Genomic DNA, 15,498 nt, shown 5'->3' on the forward strand with positions numbered 1-15,498 from the left:
TAAATAGACTTATGTGCATGGCCAAGAAATGTCCGAAACTTGGTCCCTGTGAGAAAAGCTCCCTCAACACCGGCAGTAGTATAGGAGCAAGCTTCGGCCTTTTCCATCAACTCATTAATGGCAGAAGGTGTCAAAATATCTAACTCACGAATAGTTTCGCTTGGACCACTCTCCAAATGCTGGAATAGATAAACCGCGAACTGCTTCAAGCTGATCTGTCTCTTCCTCTTCGCCTGAGGGGTCACTTTGATTAGAGATGTGTAATAGTGACACATAAGATCCCAGAGCGTGTCGTACATATCGGGTGAATCCTTCTTCATCCACTCCAATTGCATGTTCGAGGGAAAGTGCTCCTGGTACGGGCAATCCCCCATCGGAAGGCCAGAAACTTTATGCATCTCATGCAAAGCTAACCCTAACTCTCCACCGCAAGTCAGGAAGGTATTACTATCAGGGACATATGTTTCTAATAATGCTAGAAAGTGGCGACAGCTGACCGGGAATCCATACATGGTGGCTCGTATAGGCGCATACAACCCGCTGCTTCTCAGATCACCCTCCCAACGTCCCAAGACGTAACTAGTCATACGGGTCCATCATCCCTTGGGTTGTGAGTAAACCCAACCAAAACATCTGAAATCTGGTGGAGGTAACTTCCTCCCAAGCTTAGCCAAACGATTCCTCACAGTAGGAGTAGCTGCTGATACCTCGTTTGGGGGTGCGGTATCAAGACCCAGGATCCCCGGTCGAAGACCGCGAATATAATTATGCCCATCGGAGCCTGGAGTCTTATGGTGGGAGATATATCCGTAATGAACTCGGTCGCCATCATCTGTGAGATTCCAGGACATCCGTCGCTGTACAGCCTGCCCTTCCAAATGAGTAAAGGAATGCTGACGGGGAATGGAAGGAATATAAAGAAGAGCTCCTTCGTCATTATTCAACCAATGCTCATCAGCAAAAGTCAACCTAGCCGGATCCTCAACGGAATCTCCAAACAGATAACCAGGCCTCTTTAAAGCTTGAGTGGAAATGGAGTCTGCTGTAAAAGGAGCATCAGTGATCAACTGGCATAACGAACGGCGTCCCCCATCTCGTATCAGACGGCAGGACTCATCGGAACAACTTCTATCAAACTGAAGAAGTGGACCAATAGCCTGCCTGTCAGCAATAGAAGAGAAAACCTCCCCACCGCAACCAGTAGTAGCATGAGGGGGAAGACTGTCCGCAGGGAATTCAACTGCAACAAAACAAAGATGGAGTTAGAAAATTATCCATGAATTATACAAGAATTAAATCCATCTCACAAGAGAGCGAGATAGGATCTTCCATTGGGCAATTGGCAAGACGATTTCGAGTGTCCTACACTGGAAGAACGGTATGCATCATCACGTAAACAACGTGGTAACATACCCCGACATACACAGTGTAAGACAACACGAAATCGCCCCAATATACCGGAAGACTTGAATTGGCCAAGCAAAACAAGTCTGAAACCTCGATCCCCGCGAAGGAGGATGTCGGCCCTTCCCGAATAACCAGCGAAGGGGTCAAACGAGGATATAGCAGGACCACGAGTTTCCTGAAACCTCGATCCCCGCGAAGGAGGATGTCGGCTCTTCCCGAATGACCCGCAAAGGGGCCAAACGAGGATATAGCAGGACCACGAGTTTCCTGAAACCTCGATCCCCACGAAGGAGGATGTCGGCTCTTCCCGAATGACCCACGAAGGGGCCAAACGAGGATATAGAAGAACCACGAATTTCCTGAAACCTCGATCCCCACGAAGGAGGATGTCGGTTCTTCCCGAATGACCCGCGAAGGGATCAATTGGGGATACAGAAAGCACACAGCACACATGCTTACCCCCAAAAGAGAAAGCCGCGGAGGAAGATGCCGCGGGAGCCTCCCTCTCGCTATGCTATGAAAGGGAGCGACTCCTATGAAATCGTGGTCGGCATCGGAGACATGGAGAACCTACAATAAAAATCGACGGGTCAGGTACAATCATAAATCTGAACACCCGAGAGTTAAAAGGGAAATTAAGAACTTTAACTAAAGTTTTATAAAATAAATAGGATTTTATAGTTGAAGTCTAATTAAACCTATGAGTTTTGTGCATGCAAAATAATGAGCTCATATTGCGGTGTAAACCCTCATGATAAAATTTTGGTGAAATACCCAAAATACCCCTCGTGTTCAAGACTAAATTCTAGTCAAGGACACGCTCGAATTGGATCATGATCATCGTGTTTGTTCACCTAACACCCCCAATGTCTCACAAATTTGGCTAACTTTACAAATAAACCCTTCTGTAAAATTTGGCCAATTTTGCAAATAGACCCCTCTACAAATTTCGGTCTAGTTTCCGCATATCCTTCTCAAGATTTTGGTCATGGATTTGTGGTCTAAACTTTGGAAATTTCAGCCCTAAAATTTCAGCCCTAAAATTTCATCCCTTTTTGCAAATAAACCCCTCTACAATATATGGTTGCTTTTTTGCAATTAAACCCCTCAACAATGTTGATTCTTTTGCATGAAAACACCCCTCAAAGTTTGGCCAAATAGGTGTGAAATTTCAGTCCCAAATTTTAGTTCACTTTTACACAAATGTCCTCAAATTTCAGTCCACTTTTGCACAAAAGCCCCTCAAATTTCGGCCATAGTGTTGTTTTTGCATAAAACCCCCCAAATCTTTGTACATACACACAACCCATCATCAAGATCCTTTCTTTTTTCACAAAACCTAACTCATGAGAACAAAAAGCTATGATCTTGGCATTTAAATTCATGTCATACTCCCATTACAAGCATAAAGTTGCAATCTTTCTTAAAAAAAGAGGAGAGTTTTGAAGGAGAACTTACCCAAATCAAGAAGCCTCCTTTGAGCTTGAAGATGAAGAAAAAACCCTAGCTTGAGAGGAGGGATTTTCGGCCAAATGAGGAGGATATAAAATCCGAATTTTATTTAGGGGTTGAGGGGTTTTAAAGGGGAGAGTTTTAATGGGTTTGGAGTTCTTGAAGGATAGAAACCATGGTGTTTGGATAAGAGGAAGAAGAAGAGAGAGTTTAGGGGGGGAAAAGGATACCTTTTTGAAAATTTGAAAGCACAAGAGACAAGAGTGTCTCGGTTTTTGAACCGAGACACCCTAGGGTGTCTCGGCCAAGGTTGAGACACCCACGGGTGTCTCAGACCGGTTCGAACCCCCGATTATGTTTTTCAAGCCCGAATCTTGCTCGTCTTCGCCGGTTATTGGATATTTTGACAGAATCAACACTAATCAACACCGGACGATTCAAAACCCTAGGGTTAACGCCGGTCAGCGCGTAACCCTAGGTCAATGCTAGTCAACACGTTGCAATCAAAAGTCAACGTCGGGCGATTCAAAACCCTAGGGTCAACGCCGGTCAGCGCGTAACCCTAGGTCAACGCCAGTCAACACGTTGGCTGATCCGAAACCCTAGAGTCAACGCCGGTCAGTGCGTAACCCTAGGTCAACACCAGTGAACACGTTGCGACAAAAGTCAACATCGGATGATCCGAAATCCTAGGGTCAACGTCGGTCAACGCGTAACCCTAGGTCAACGCCAGTTAACGCGTTGCGATCAAAAATCAACACCGGACGATTCAAAACCCTAGGGTCAACGCCGATCAGTGCGTAACCCTAGGTCAACGCCAGTCAACGCGTTGTGATCAAAAGTCAACGTCGGACGATTCAAAACCCTAGGGTCAATGCCGGTCAACGCCGGTCAGCGCGTAACCCTAGGTCAATGCCAGTCAACGCGTTGCGATCAAAAGCCAACGTATGACGATTTAAACCCTAAGGTCAATGTCGGTCAGCGCGTAACCCTAGGTCAACGTCAGTCAACGCGTTGCGATCAAAAGTCAACGTATGACGATTTAAACCCTAAGGTTAACGTCGGTCAACGCGTGATCCTAGGTCAACGCCAGTCAATGCGTTGCAATCAAAAGTCAACATGTGGCGATTTAAACCCTAAGGTCAACGCCGGTCAACGCGTAACCCTAGGTCAACGCCAAACAAGACGTTGTAATGAAAAAGCCGATGTGACGGAAATAGCCAGTTCTAAGTCAATTCAGTGACAAGAGCCAAACCCAACTCACCGGTTGTAGACTCGAGACTCCGACGATGGCCAGGCGATAAACGCAGTGCCGGAAGGACTTCAGCTATTCATCAAAGCATTGAATAGACTGAATATCGAAGGAGCCAAGAGTTGAAACTAATTAAAGGTCCTTTACACCGATCGAAGGCTGGACCAATCACATCCAAAGTATTCCAGCCTCTTCTATAAAAGAAACGAGCCTGGAACGCTTTGGAGGGGTATCTGTAGGCATCGAAAATTGCCTATAGGTCTCCGTGAGCAGCTCAAAGCTAAGAGGAGATGAGGAACGTCACTATCCAAGTCACAGAAGCTTGATTGACATCGATGAATGCTTGAAGTGAATTGACGAACTACGTGAAGTAACGGAATTTTAGAATAACAAAGACACGAACTGATCGGGAGTCCCGCGTCGCTTACAAAAGACGAAACGATGCTCCTATCACAACTTAATCCACAATGATCTAATCATCAGAGCTTATAAAACTCCTCGTCAGCTTTCTAACGCACTTTGAATTACTCAAATCTGAGTTCGGACGAAGAAATTACGGCGGAAACGGACAAGTGCACGGAAAAGAACGTCTCAGCCTGAGTTGAGACACCCCGAGCTGTCTCGGCACAAGCGAGACACCCCAAGGTGTCTCGGCCAAGGCCAAGACACCCTAGGGTGTCTCGACCAAGGCCGAGACACCCAAGGGTGTCTCGACCTCGCTGAGACACCCAGGGGTGTCTCCAGGCCTAAAAAGGGACTTTGGTGCAGTTTCAACCACCCGAACTCCCCCCGAGCCTATAAATATCGCCTCAGGCCCTCATTTTTCTAGATCTGGAATTTTGGAGAATTGGCGAAGCCCTGTCGGATTGAAGATTGATCGAGTTCTTCAACGCTAGAGAGAGAGATTCTTCAGATATGCACCACCCAAATCCGATCCTTAGGATTATCCCGTTGCGATAATCCTAAGAAGAGCAATTATCTCGCTGTTGCCGAGATAAGCGCTTCTGCTTCTAGATTCCTTCGCGAATCAACGGAGTTCTGGATCTGATCTGATTGTCAGGTAGTCCATGGATATCGACGTCCCCGTCACCGGCTAAAGACCCACACAAGCAAGAAACAACGAACGGATCTTGCGTTATTTTCGAGAAAGTTGTAATCTTTCATTTTCTTTTGTTAAAATTTGAATTCTTTGTAAACGATTGATATTATAATGAATTCAGCAATGAAGGTAACTTTTACCGAAGACAATGTACTAAATATATATTTTCTGCAGAAAACTGCATCACTTGTATAATATTTAATTGAGATTTTGAGATAGCAAATAAACTCTAAATTTAACTAAACTAGTTCCAAATGAAAATATGTATCTAGTTTCTAAAACATGAAAACCATTCTTAAAAAGAGTTTGTATAGAGAAAGATATGTTCTTTTTTCTTTTTACTAACAACATGTCCTGCAGAAAAATTGTTACACATGTATAATGTTTAACTAGAGATTTGGGATAACCAATGAACTCCAAACTAAACCAAACTTATGTCATTTGAAATATGTATGAATCTAGTTTTTAAAACAAAAAACTATTTCTAAAAATAGTTTTCCTAGACAAAGATATGCTCATTTTACTAACAGAAGTCGCGTCTGTTTTCCTGCTCGTTTTGTGGAGCTGTGTTGCGCCGTTTTGAGATGCGTTTGCGGAGTTTTGAACCGCTTAATATTACACGTGTCACACCCCGCTTCCCAAAATACCCGGGAATCGGAACGTGAACAAGTCCGCGACGTATTAGATTGAGAGGAAATATACACTATTATTATTATTTTTCTTTTCTTTTCTTCTCAATCCAATACGCTAAGCGTCTAGAAATAAATATAATACGAAGTCACAGGTCCCCGATCACAGATAAAAAAAAATAATAGACAACACAGAATAAAATAATACATATCACAATGAATATTCATCCCAGACATAATAATCGGGTCAACATGCCCTTATACAAAACTATCTAAATGAAATACTGGAGAATATAAAATACAATGATCAGGCTGAAAAGAAATGCTACAAAAGTAAACTAAGATCATCAAACAACTAGAGGGAATAACTAAACTTTGGCTTCTTCTGCTCGGTCTGCATAGCACTCCTGTGGAGGATCCTCTGGCTCTGGCTATCTCCCAGCTAGACCTGTTCTTTCTCTAAGTCTGACGTACACCAGAGAAAATAGGTGTACGTCAGCGTGAGTGGTACACGGCAAGACCCCACAAAGAAAAGAATAACGAAAACCAAAGCGAAAAACGATACGACAACAAAAATGATAAAGAAACGTACAACTGGAAATCTAACAAAATCAATCAAGTAACAAGTCGATCATGCAGCTAGCCATCTCATCCAAGTAACAATGTCATACAACTGGATGCAATTAATACTTAAAAATCTACAACAAGAGACGTAGTACGTCGAGCGAAATAATCCAAACAAGAAAACCTCATGTATATACCATATGTCTCAAATTGTAGATAATTAAATATTAACCTCGATCTATGTATGAAAAGACAGAGAGCAAAAACACGAAGAAGCAATTCTGGACCATCGTCGGTCGACCGGTGCGGTCGACCGATGGAGATTTCGGTCGACCGGACCGGTCAACCGACCAACTCTCTGTCGCCCAGTGATGAAAGATCAAATGATCGGTCGACCGGTGCGGTCAAAACCTCATGTATATACCATATGTCTCAAATTGTAGATAATTAAATATTAACCTCGATCTATGTATGAAAAGAAACACAACTGACCTACATCTCACACAAGAATCCATACTCACCTTAAGTAACAAGGTCATGTAACTAGCCATCCTATCACAACTCACTGGTCCATCTCTCACACAGTCAACACTCATATCACCGGATAACTGACTATTCACAAATCCCCTACGCGCATCCAAACGAATTTTCAAAACTGCCCCAAAACCTGTCAATTTGCCCATATCAGTTTTCGGTCGACCGATCCGGTCGACCGACAGTGGTTTTCTGAGCTCATACTCGCGGTCGACCGCACCGGTCGACCGAGAGAATTTTCGGTCAACCGAAAATTCCGTCGGTCAACCGCCAGCTCTAAACCCTGACTATCTGAGTCTTTGAGCTTAGCGGTCGACCGGACCGGTCGACCGCCGAGGTGTCAGAACCCTTCTAACGGCTAGTTTTTCTATCTGTTTTCAAACTGGTTTTTTGGTCTTTTCCTCATATTTTGCTGTTGTATTGGGGTGCTATAAATACCTCATTGCTGTGTTTCCTCTTAACCACCAAGAAATCCACGTTTGTGTTTAACAAAATTCCTAAGTGTGTTTAAGAGCTGTTTAAGGTTTATTTCATCAATCTGTTTTCAAGAAAAGTTTTTCATCAACAAGAAGTGGCCTTCAAATCCCATTGGGATCATCCTCTACTGTTCTTCTTTCTTGAGAAGTTTTCTAAACTCTTATATAGCTTGTTATTTCACTTTCATTTCATTTAGCCATGTTTATTGAGTTTCATTCACTATTATCACACACATATTTGAGCTTAGTATTTTCATACTATATAGTGTGGGTTGTGGGGTGTGATTTAGTGAGTGTGAGCTTCATTGTGTTCTCACTTGTTAATTGAGAACAAATCATTGTATTTAACTTTTATTTGTTGAGAATCACTTGTAATACGAAGTGTGAGGCGAGAGACGGGGTCAAATCCAATAGGAGTGGCGTCGATTGACGAACCTAGGGAGAGGTTGTAATCGAGCACTTGAGGAGGAGGACACGGGCTAGGTTCCTACACTTAGTGTGTAAAGTATGATTGCATAGTGTTTGTGTAGTGTGAGAGTTTTCGGTGATCTTGTAAACCGAGTGTGTAGAAGTTCCGGCTTCCAAACCGGATTGTGATAGTGGATATCTCCTCGAGGTGAGAAGCGGTGACGTAGGTCGTGGGGACCGAACCTCGTAAACATATTGTGTGTTTGTGTTTTGCTTGTCTCATATTTTATTTGTGCATATTCTTATTGTTCTTATTGTTCATATCTATCTCTTGCAAGAACATATTGATCTATATAATTTTAATTAGCATTTTATTGGGATTAGATTAGCATAAGACCCTAATCACCCCCCCCTCTAGGGTCTAACAATCCGATCTCGGCCCGGTCCGAACTCAGGCAAAGCTCAGGTGACAAAACAGGTCACGGATCCAAGTGGCGAAACAGGTCACTTGGTCCAACAAACCAACCCCAGGACGAAACAGATCTCTGGTGCGAGTCTGGAAGATACATCAACAGTCTTATCCGATCACATGAACATTAACTTCCCAATCCCCACTCTTTTTATTTTTCTAAGTCAATCATAATCCTCATTGAAACTCGGGTTCACCACCTAAACTCAGTCAACTCACCCACATGTGTTACTAGGTCTGTTTATGACGCACGAGGCCACTAAGTCACGAACTACTAATGGTTCTCAATCACAAGATGGATAATACATAGCAGACATGTCAAATACACTAAATAAATATAAAACGTGAAATGTGATCATAAACAGCAACTATGTAATTCAGAAAATAATTCCTTTTCCAAAATAATTTCTTTTAAAATTATTTCTCATTATTAATCTAAAATAATTTCTTTTTCAAAATAAATTCCTTTAAGTTATTATAATTATCAAAAAATGATTCTTTTGCCGAATTAAATTCTTTTAACTTATTATAATTTTCCTAAAATGACTCAATTGCCAAATAAATTCCTTTAAAATTATTTATTAATAATTCAAATAATCTTTTTACAAAATAATTTCCTTTAAAATTCTTTAATATCATTCAACGACAAATCCACACATGATATCATAATATTCACATTATAACTAATCTATGCACGTACTTAATTAACAGTATATCTAAAAAAAATTATAAAGGCGAGTCAATAAGTAACGGGATCTTGCCTCGGCGCGTCAAAAAAATCAACGTCGGCGGCACGGGTCGGATCCAACACGGGGGCACGGCTTCGGGAAGAGCTCCGGCGATGGCTGTTCAGTGACGGGGCATCGGCGTGGCTGGCGGGATGTGAGGTGAAGCGGCGTGGAACTTGGCGTCACCTGTTGGTTTCCGGGCGCCGTCGGGGAACGTCGCGAGGAGGTGGGCGGCTGACGGGGAGGAAGTCGACGGGGGAGGTAGGGCCTCGACAGATGGACAAGGGGGTTTGAGCGGCTGGGCAGGAGCGAGTGGCTGAGGGTAAGGAGGAGGGGTGGTGAAGGGCTGGAGGCAGCGGATCTGGTGGTCGAGGGCGCCGGTGCATGGGCGAGTGTTTGAGGCGGTGGAGAGGTCTGCAGGGGTGGAGGGAGGGAGAGCGGTGGTAGACGCGCTTTGAGGAAGGAGGCGTGAGTGGTCGACGGGAAGGGAGGTCGAGGCGGTTACAGGGAGAGGGGCGGTGAATGCCTTAGGTGGTCGTAGGTGAAGGGGGAGAGGTGCATGGCGGCGGCGGCTCAGGTGGAGCAGCTGGCTGGCGAGGCACTTTGTGGTCTCGTGCCGGCTCGAGAAGAGAAAAGCGAGAAGAGAGAGAGAGGGGGCGTATGGCGGCTGTTTTGGGGAAGAAGAGAAGGAGAGAGAAATGAAAAAAGTATTAATATATATAGAGAGAGAGAGAGAGAGAGAGAGAATTAGGGTTTAGAAATTTAATTAAAAATAATAATAATCACGAAATAAATTAAATAATTATGTGAAGATTATCTACACATCAAAACGTACCAGTTATAGTATTACAACCGATAATACGCAACAGTAGAAATAATTTAAGAAATTACACAATTAAACAAGAATACTTAATAAAAAAATATAATTACTTACATTTAAAATTAAATAATTATAGGATAATTATCTATACAATAAAACATACCAGTTGTGCTAATACGACAGCGGATACGCAATAATTAAAATAATACAATAATTTGCACAAATAATATGTAATTAATAATTCAATATAATACACGAAATAATACGTAATAGTAAAAATAATACAACATATTATTCAAAATGATACATATAGTATCAATAACACAACGGATACATTCCAAAAATTTTTACCGTATGAAATTCATTTATAAATATTAAAATCATTTAAATAAAGATAAAACTTGGATTTTAAATAATAAAAAATTTTAGAAAATCAAGAAAAATACAAATACTCTTTTAAAAATAATAATTGAATATTTTAAAATACCAAAAAATTATTTTAATTAATATCAAAATTCACGGTCCTTACATTCTACCCCCCTTAAAACAAATTCCGCCCTCGGAATTAAAATAAGATATACACGATATCATATAGTAATCTGTAAAGCAAAAATAATACATATAATAGCTGATAATCAAAAGTAAAAAGTATATCAATAATGGACGTAGATAAAAGACATAAAATTATACGCAATAATCATGTAATTATGTATTCACAATATCAAAATATACCAATAACCATTATATTATTATACATGTTAGAATAACCAAATATGATACAAAAACTATAAACCCAATATACATAAAGAATAAACATAACACAACATATGAACTGCCATGTATTAATATCTTAACAATAATCAAATATGGACATGAACAATTAACTAAAACAGTAATGCAGAGACTTTTGTATATGGAAAATTGATAAAATACAGTAATTGAAATAATTAATGAATAGATAATAAAATAAATATTAAAGTAAAATATACATAACCTAACAAAAGAAAATAATTAATAAACACCACAAAATATCTACAATGTGCAAAATCTGTAACTAAGTTGTATAAACTTGTAATACTCATTTCACATCCTAAATAAACTATAAAACTACTAATGAAACGTAAAAGAAATAGCTATGTTAACTAATAAACGATATAACCCAAATAACACAAATAAACTAATAACTTAAAAAAATTAAAGACAACATAAAAACACATACAAGAAAACATATAACTTGATAAATAACCAAACAATAATGATAACAAAACGCGTACATGAAAGGTAAAATGTGACCAAAATTATATGGTAACAAACACAACAAACATGTATAAGTAATAAGTACACTATGTAGGGTTAATAAAACAAATGCAACACAAAATAAAAACAACTACACCATAAAGTGACTACTAGCAAAAATTGTAGCAAAAAAACATAATAAATACTAAATCACAATAAGTATAGCAATAGACAAATTGAAACGTGAAAAAAAAACATGAGCAAAAATACACTACATAAAATATAAGACACACCAACTATAAAAAAATTACGACTAAATACGTAACCAAAATACAATATGTAAAAACATAAAAATCAAAGCTAAACAAACACACACATTGTAACAACCTTTAATAACCTTATACGCAAACTATAAAGTCATAACACCACACGCTCACACCAAAAATAACAACTCCTATTCAAAGAAAAATATAAGAATAAAACAATATTGATATAATATGATCTACGAAAAAATACAAAAATAAGAAAAACGAAACAGAGAGTAACACGATGTAAAATAACACAAGTCAAAATAATGAAAAATACCAATCTGACAAAGAAAAACATAATTGAAGGACTTAATGCATTCAAATAAGTAACGAACAAATTAACAGTATAAAACTTAAAATAAATTACCACATACAAAAATTTTAGAATACATTAAAACATGAACTATGAAAGGTAAAATAGATTTATAACAAATGGAAACATAAAAAGAATATAATTTCGTAAAACAAAACACCGATATATTTTAGATAAACATGATTACATAGTTGATACTAGAAATAACGAAGACTATAAATCAATAAAAATATACATCATAAATATAATAATCTATGTGAATACACTATATGAAAAGAGGATAGTAATTATAAAAGAATAAAAAAGTAAAACACAACACAAGTAAACGAAAATAATGAATAGAGAATGAACAACAACTAATAACACAATATGAAATGAAGATCATGGCAAACATATGTGAGCAAGCATAGATGGAAAATATGCTAAACACAACTCACATACATAAAAAAATAATGAGAACACATATAAATATGTCAATATGAAAATAGTGTCTCATTAACACAAAAAAAAAATATAAAAACCATATAAAAGAATAGATTTATGAAATCAAAGAAGAGGAACATGAGAGTCATGCAAAAAGTTTTCAAATGAAAACAAATCAACCAAAAGAAATCATAAATCAAGATTTGAGTCCAAAACCCATGTTTGATCAAAAATAGAATCTCCTTTGTGAGATTTGATCAAACCACATATGGAATACATTATAAGGCACGAATAGATGATCCATAAGCACAAACATATAAATATCATCATATAAGTAAAATATAATGAATTCAAAGCAACAAATCAAAACAAAATCTTTAACAAAAGAATTTCAAGAGAGGCAACAATATATCAAGCTCTAAAGCTTGTTCTAACCCATATAATTATTCTAGCATCCGGTAAACATGATTTAGGAATAAACACCCAATAAACTCCGGAGGGTTACATAAATATAAACCTCTCATGAAAATTAGAGTTCATAGTCATGAAAACAAAAGAATTTGATCAAAGAAAGTTTGTTTTCACATAAAAATTTTCAAATCTCATTTTACAAAACCAAGAAAAAAAATAAAAACACTAAAATTCTTGGTTTAAAATCATTTTGACACCCAAGAATTCTTGGTGCCGGATTGGTTAGGGACATGACCCCTATCATTCAAGCTCAAAGCCCTAGGGTTATGAACCCTTTTGGGCACATATGATGCACGAACACGGTCAAAACAAAAATTGTGTAAATGATCTTTCCGATTGCAATTAGTGCAATGAAAGAGGCCCATTTGATTTTGTTGACCATAAACATGTGCATGAGAAACATTTCAAACATTTGCAAACATGGATGATCTTTTAAAATTATTTTGCAAATGTGAAACTCTCTTTAAATCAAAACAAAATTTGGCCAAATGACCAAAACTACCACAATGATCACATCTATACACATGAGCATGCTTATGATGAGCAATGGGTGCATGTGTGTGTACATGTGATGAAGAAACTACATGAGATGCACAATGAGCATTAGTCTTTGTTGGTTTATGTGCATCATAGCAAAATTTAGCTAAATGGCCTTTTCGGCCGCAAATAGAGCATTTGTAAACTTTGCTATACATATGTGCATAGTGAGTGCTTGGTTTTGAACAGTTAGCACGAGACTTTGCACATAAGTCTATAAGTTTCTTGTTATTAACAATGCATGTGTTAAGAGTTGAATCTAAAGATGAAATGCGGTTTTTAATATTGTTCAACTCATCATTAGGCATAGAAGCATTGTCAATAGAAGTAGAGCAAATATGATCATTTTTAAATGTTGTAAAATTACTTCTAATAGTCTCTACTTCTAGCATGGCATTTTCTTTTTCATGAGTTAAGCTAGAAATGGATGAGGTCAATTTTTCATTTTCCAAATTTAATAAGTCATTGTTTTCTTTAAGCACAATATTTTCTTTTGCAATGATATCAAATTTGGAACCTAGCAACTCATGATCGGATTTCAAATTAACATGCTTGCTTTTCAAATCTATAAAATTATTATGCAACTTAGTATAGGCATGCATTAATCTATCATATGCACAAGCGAGTTCATTGATGGATATATCACTATCGGATTCCGAATCGCTTACCACACTAGGGCTATCGCCTAGTGGCCGTGTGCATGATGATGCTCCACACTCACTTGAAGAATAATCCTCCAAACTACGTTGGATTTCCTCCAAGTTGCCTTGATGTGCTTCTATGAATTTCCATAAATTGTAAGCACTATCAAAATGAACAAATTTGTTAGAAAATGATGAGTCAAATGCATTAAGCAAATATTCTAACAAAAGCTTGTTCATATTAAACATTCTTTTATCATTTTTACTCCACTTGGATTTTTCCGAAGTGTGTATAATATAAGCATCTTCAATAACTTCCCATAAATCGGATTGTTTAGATCTAACAAATATGTTAAATCTAGAACACCATTGGTCATAGGGGAGATTATTTATTTTAGGAGCAACAACAGGATCATAGCCTAAACAAGATGCACAATGTATGTCCATAATAAGAAAATGTATGCAAGCAAGATACAAATAAAGCTCAAAAAAAGATTAGCACAAATAAGATAACTTGGATCTTTAACTCAAGGCGATTAGACCTTGAATCAAAGAGCACCAAGCTCTGATACCAATTGTTAGACCCTAGAGGGGAGATGATTAGGGTCTTATGCTAATCTAATCCGATTAAATACCAATTAAAACTAATTAATAAGTTATCCTAGCAAGTATGAACTACAACAAGATATATAAGCTAGGATAAGCAATGCAAACAAAATGAGAATAATGAGATATAGGCAATGTATATGCAAGGATATATAAACAACACAAGGGTAGATAATCTAAACAAGATAGTGGATGATATAGTAATGAGCAATGCACAATGGTGATATAAGATATGAACATAAGTAAAAGAGAACACCAAAGCACACTCAAACACAATCAAGTGATCACGGAGTTCGGACCTTCCGTCCTACGTCTCCGCTCCCCACTCCCGGGGAGAAATCCACTATCAACCGGGTTTTCTACGTTCACCCGAATAACGTTTACACCTCACACTCGGTTTTCTAGCTAACCGAAAACTTTACAATCAACACACTATTGTAATCCCACTTTACACCCACTAAGTGTTGGACCTAGCCGTGTCTCCCTCAAGTGCTCGGTTATAACCTCTTCCTAGGCACGTCAACCGACGCCACTCCTCTTGGGACGATCCCCGACTCTCACCACACACTCCTCACTCGGTGTACAAGTGTATTACAAAGTGAATCTCACAATAAGGCTCAATACAATAATTGATTGTTCTCAATTATGGATGAGAACACAATGAAAGCACAACTCAAAGTTACAATCTCTCACCACCCAACTATACTATGTATGTAAATACTAAAAGCTCAATGTGGGTGTGTGTAACAATGAGTAAAATAAAATCTAACTCAAATAGCAAACTAGCAATAATAAGAATATGAAAATCAATAATGAAATTGCTAGAGAAAAGAGTTAGAAAACTTCTCTAAGAACACAAAGAAGAGGATGAAGAAGATTAAGAATGAATCCCTCAATCTGCAGTGAAAACTTCCTCCTTTGTAAACAGAAACCCAAACTTAAACAAATAGTAAAACCCTAAACCCTTGTTTAAACACTTTGTTTAAAAACTTCTTGGATTACCTTTGAAAGAGAGCAGCAATATGGTATTTATACTCACTCTAAATCTTAGTCAAATCCCTTAACAAAAGACAAAAACAGCCCAGCAAACAGCTCAGGAAATAGCCGTTGAAAAAAGCAACGGTC

Source organism: Asparagus officinalis, chromosome 4 (genome assembly GCF_001876935.1).
Source record: "Asparagus officinalis chromosome 4, Aspof.V1, whole genome shotgun sequence".
NCBI classification, from domain to species: Eukaryota; Viridiplantae; Streptophyta; class Magnoliopsida; order Asparagales; family Asparagaceae; genus Asparagus; species Asparagus officinalis.